We start from the raw sequence: 5,575 nt of genomic DNA, 5'->3' as shown, positions 1-5,575 counted from the left end.
TAAGATTTCTTGTGACTTTTCTTCTTCAATTTTTATCACTTTATACATGTTTTTGATCTCACTTATAGTTGAGCATTTAGCATGTCATATTCAAATACCTCATTTAGTCTATCATGTCTTTAAATAACATTAATGGCTATTATGTTGCTCATCATTATGTGACATTGGTAGCTCATTTATTGGGGGCTCATTGTCATTCATGATGGTACAATTTCAAGTGCAATATATTTTTGAAGCAACATAATAGCCTAATTTTCTATGTTATCTCTTGTTCCTATGGGGACAAGAGTGATTTCATACATCTCTTCTTTTTATGGTTAAAATTTCCCTTTGGGGTAATAGTGTGGAAATATTGATCATCTTTTCTTTAGAATCCTCTTTTCCTAGATATGGGAGAAGATGTGTATTCTCTTTCTTATCCTACCCACTTCTTGTGAGGAGCATTTTACATACACTAATGTCTTGCTTGCATGAACTCATGTGAGTATGTAGTACATTTTGCTTATGTCTAAATCTCTCCCTAGAAGATTGTGTAAGTCCTTCTCATTGTCCTTATCCTTGGGAGGCAATGATCTTTCCTTATTTTTATCTAAGGATCCACTTTTTCCTATTTCATGGATGGTGTGAACTTTATTACTTAATGTTATTCCTTGTATGCATGTGTTGTTGTTTGTTCAAGGATTCTTTCTTACAAGAGGTGTAAGTCCTTGACTACAACCTCTTTTGCACTTGGTAAAATACATCCATAATGAATTCACTCTCCCAATTGGGTTAAAAAGAGAGTCATCCTTCATTAAGAATCACTTTCACCTCACAAAAGAAGGAAGTATTGCATTCTTATTCTCTTCTTTGTCTTATTCTAGAAGATGTTATATTTGTCTAAGACAATTCCTCTCAGGGATAGGTGTCTTTTGTACAAAGATCTCTTCTCCTCTAAGGATCTCCTTTACACATACTACAAGATATCCCTTTTTCAACTATCTTATCCATGCTTAAAGAGTGCAAAAATCTCTTGCTTGGATCTATGACATTGTTGCATTTTTGGGGTATATTCTTTTGTGATGAAGGTAGGTATCCTTGTTCTACTTTACTTATGACATAAAAATTACACTTTTTGAGCAATGGGTCATTCTCGGAACCAGAGCACAGACTCTTAGAGCGAGATGTCTCCATTTTTCTTTTATGCAAGGTGATTATTCTCGAAACCAGAGCATAGACTCTTAGAGCGAGATGTCATGCTTTTGTACTATACATATACAGGTTGTAGCATACTCGGGCATAGACTCCTATGAGGTGCTTCTAACCTCCCTTACACACACATGCACGAGGTTAAGTGGAACTAGCGGCATAAGGCTAGACTTTCTCACTCTCCTCCCTTACATGGATCACCTAGATAGACTCTAGGGGCTAGTTTTCCATGTCCTTTTCCCATGGATCACCTAGACAAGATCTAGGGGTGAGAAGTCCATGTTTTCTCTCTCACTATTCTTCTCATGGATCACCAATGTGTGTATTCATGCTTTTTTCCTTTCTTTTCTTCTCTTTGCATTTTGTTTCCATTTACATCCTTCATCCTGTGTTAGAGAACTCTCAAATCCTCACACTCTTTGTTGTGTTGGAATTGAGATTTAGTCTTCTTTCTTACCAAATGATTCTCCATTAATTTTTTATCTCATATCAAATTTTCTTGTGAGCATTTGTCATCAATATTACTTAACAATTCGAAGTGGTAAACATGATACCTTGTTTCAACTCACTAAAATTAGCAAGCCGAAATAGGGGGGGCATATAGCTACCCTCGAATTTTCATCACCTTCCTTAGTAAGCATTAGGTGATTTTGTGATCTAATGTGTGTTTTGTAGGGTGCGGTTCCTAACTGTGTGCTGCAGATACCGCTGGGGGCTTCGTTCGACAGACTTATGGATATATCCTTTTTCAAATAATGTTTACTTTTCTATACTTTAGCTTGCATAAGCATGTAGTGTTCATATGACCGCTAAAGTGGGGGCTAAATGTAGCGTCATAAATTGTACGCACTTGCTAGGGTGGTACAATTTCACACTTGGTTTAGCACCCACCTTGGCGCATTTTGCATTTTGCATTACATTTCCCCTTCAACACTTAATTAGGTCTAAGGTTCTATTTTTATCATCTCCCATATCATAAAGTTGGGCCCTTTTCATTAAAGTGTGCCCCTTTTATTTTATTCCTCCAATACATAATTTAATCAAAAACCCTAATTAGGTCCTATTTTGAACTTGGGGGCTTGATTTTGGGGGTCAAAACATCTCAAAATCACCTGTAACTTCAGGATTCTCTCTAAAATTATCATATCCGACGACCCTGAAAATTTGGTAAAAAGTTGTTGGGACCATGGCGCCCGGAGTGCACATGGTCCCTGACATTTTTCTCAAAATTTTAGGAGTGCAATCCAATCATAAAATAAAGCTTAACCCCAAGAAATTGGCAGGAGATTCAATCTCTAGGTTGGCCAAAAGTTGAAATTAAGACCTAGGGTTTTATATATAAGAGCTCTCTTTCTTCATTTGAAAGGATCCAAAATTTTGGTTTAAGGGACCTTCTACGCAGAGAAAGAGCAGATCTTTGAAGACTTCAACAACATTCAACATCCACCCATCAAGCATTCATCAATTTCATTCATCCATTTAGGGCTTTGAAGACATTGAAGAGCAATAGGGGATCACCGATTGAAGATTGGCTTGTACCCCTCCCTTGGGGTTGGGTATGATTTCATGTTGTTTTCATGTCTTTGCATAAGCCTCATTATATCATTTGTATTCATGCTTTAGATCACTTTGCATCTTGATTTGGAGCATTTACATTATCATTTACAAGCAATTAGGGTTTACTTTCTAAGTTGCTCTAGTTTGCTTACTTGCATTTTAGGATCTTGCACACACATAAGGTCTACACACACACTACTTTTACAATACAACTTGGCTATTCGTGGAGGTGGAAATCACCAAAGTGGGGGTTTGACTATGGAAAAACCCTATATAGCCGCCCACCGTACCTTTTCAGATATAAGTGCAGATTTCGGGATTCGGACGATGTCGCAAGTTGCAGATCCGGTAGAAGCAAACAGAAGCTGAGCTACACACCAAATTTCAGGGCAAAAGACTAGGACAGGGGCGTGGGGTGCCCTGGTCCTGCCAGGACAGGGGCACTGGGCGCCCTGGTCCCTGGGATAGGGGCGCTGGGCACCCTAGTCCTTTTGTCAGACAACAAGTTTCAGCATTTTCGATAGCTTTTCAGGTTGCAAAATAGCAGTTTCAAGAGCAGAATCAGGACGGTGGTGCCTGCACCCCCGTCCCAAACATTTTCACTCAGATTTTAACTCTGGGTAGGCATCTGCATTCTTGCCTTGTCCTTGTGTTTACAGCTTTCCATTATTTAATCTCAATTCTGGAATCTTGTTATTAGTTCATACTTGCACTTTAGGGTTAGGAATTGAACTTGCATCATTCTATCTTTCAATTACAACAAAGGAATAGAAACCCTAATAGGTAGCCTGTGGCTCTCTCTTCAAGAAGAAGTAGCCAATTGTGTGATACCTCTAGGCTCTTTCGTATTCCACAATGTGTGTCAAAAGTTAGGATTAGGGCATGATAGCCTATTCTCGCTTTTTCCCCTACACAAGTGGATACCATGGTACAGCCTCCATAGGTCCCGGCCCCCATCCTGGGTTATCCTGGTAACCTCTCCCAAACCTCTAATTCCAACTAAGTCTCATGTGGACCCTACCAATCCTCTCATGAAGACAAGGTGGTAAGTTTGCCATTCCAGGCCTTCTTGCTACATTATGAACCCTTTACTAGCACTCACCTATGTGAGAGGCACATTATTTTCTTTAACATTTATTCTACCCTCCCCTCATCATTTATTAGGTTATCACTTTCTTAACCAACTTTCGATGGGTTATCCTGTCACCACTTCGGGCACGACCCTTGCTTGAAAGCCACTCTCTCTCTTAGGACACTATAGGATAGTTCTCTCTATAGAACTCTATGGCGACACAGACAACCATACCTAATCCTGACATACCAAAGGTGAAAGATACATAATTACTAACCTAAGGTTGACCATTTGGACCAACTCACAATGGCTCATTTCCTTAAGGTTATACATCTATATATCTGGCCAAGAACACAGTAACATAGGGCATAATGACCACATACTCAATGTATGATAAATTTGGACTTGACTGCAACCACCATTTAAACAAGGCAATCTTATGTAATAACATCAAAACACATAAATAAATTGCAGAAGCATAAACGTTGCCATTTGGTTGAGAAAAGAGATAATTTAACTCGAGACACTAAGGATAGTTTAGATGGCATAAACTCAGAATTTAATACCTTACAACATGATTAACAGATCAATTACTCTTTGTTAACTATTATAGGGAAGCAACATTATATTATGGTAACCTTTATAATTTCCAAATTCCACTTCTACCATGATTTAGGACAAAAGTAGATATATTTATTTCTTCATAAAAGTCTTACAAGAAGACATAGTACATTTCTCAACTTATAATAGATAGAAAGATGTCTTTATTTCTTGACACTAGAAGGGATACAACCCATTACATCACTCTTCCGGAGAAGATGGAGAAGTGCACTCATCAGACTCTATAGGATCTAAAGGAGTATAACCTTTAGATTCGCTTTCACTCAGGGGAAAATACCCCATGGATTCATTATTGCTTAAGGAGGTATACCCCTTCGACGAGTCAGAACTTATAACTATTGGCCTTACTAGCTCAGGCTCTTTTCCTTTTTCAATAGTAATTTATTTTGTTTGACACTGAATAGGATCTTCTCCTATCTCTTTTCTCTCTTCAGGAGCTGGGTTCACCTAAGTAGGGATGTCAACCAAGACAGGCTTGACAAGTGTCAGAGAATCTTTCTTGACTTTTAGACTATGGGCATATCTAGCTACGGATTTCTGAGCTGTCTATTTGACACGCACCATTTCTGTAACGTTTCAAACAATAAGCCATTACTTCCCAGACTCTCCTAGAGCAACGTCTAATAAATCTTAATAACTAGGTTTTGAACGAAAACATAAAATTTCTTTTATATAATAACTAGTGTGCAATATGTTCTAAAACAAGATTCCACTACTATAGCTACAATGTAATTACTCTTAATATCCTAACTCAAACAATAAAAGATACTTCACTGTAACTATAACATAAGAAAGATCTTAATCATTACTTATAACTAAGACTTTGTAAATAATAATGAACCAAAACCCAAAGAAATTCCTGACCTTTTACAAAGTTAACACGAATGCAAGACCTCAATGCCCTTCTGCCGAATGATAGCATGCCTTGCTTATGAACCTTATCTTCAATCTGCTCCAAAACTCTATCACCAAAACCAACTCTCTTTGATTCTTCCTAAAATATTCTCTCTATCACTCTATTCTACTCTATCTTTCTCCTCTATTCTAATTCTTTCCTCTCGAGTTCACCGTCCTTCATTCGATGCAAAATGAATTCTTCTCCCCACTTCCTTACTCCCCACCTATATTTATACTAAA

Source organism: Cryptomeria japonica, unplaced genomic scaffold (assembly GCF_030272615.1).
Source record: "Cryptomeria japonica unplaced genomic scaffold, Sugi_1.0 HiC_scaffold_16, whole genome shotgun sequence".
Classification (NCBI taxonomy): Eukaryota; Viridiplantae; Streptophyta; class Pinopsida; order Cupressales; family Cupressaceae; genus Cryptomeria; species Cryptomeria japonica.
The sequence above is the reverse complement of the archived record's forward strand: the minus strand, read 5'-3'. Positions refer to the sequence as shown.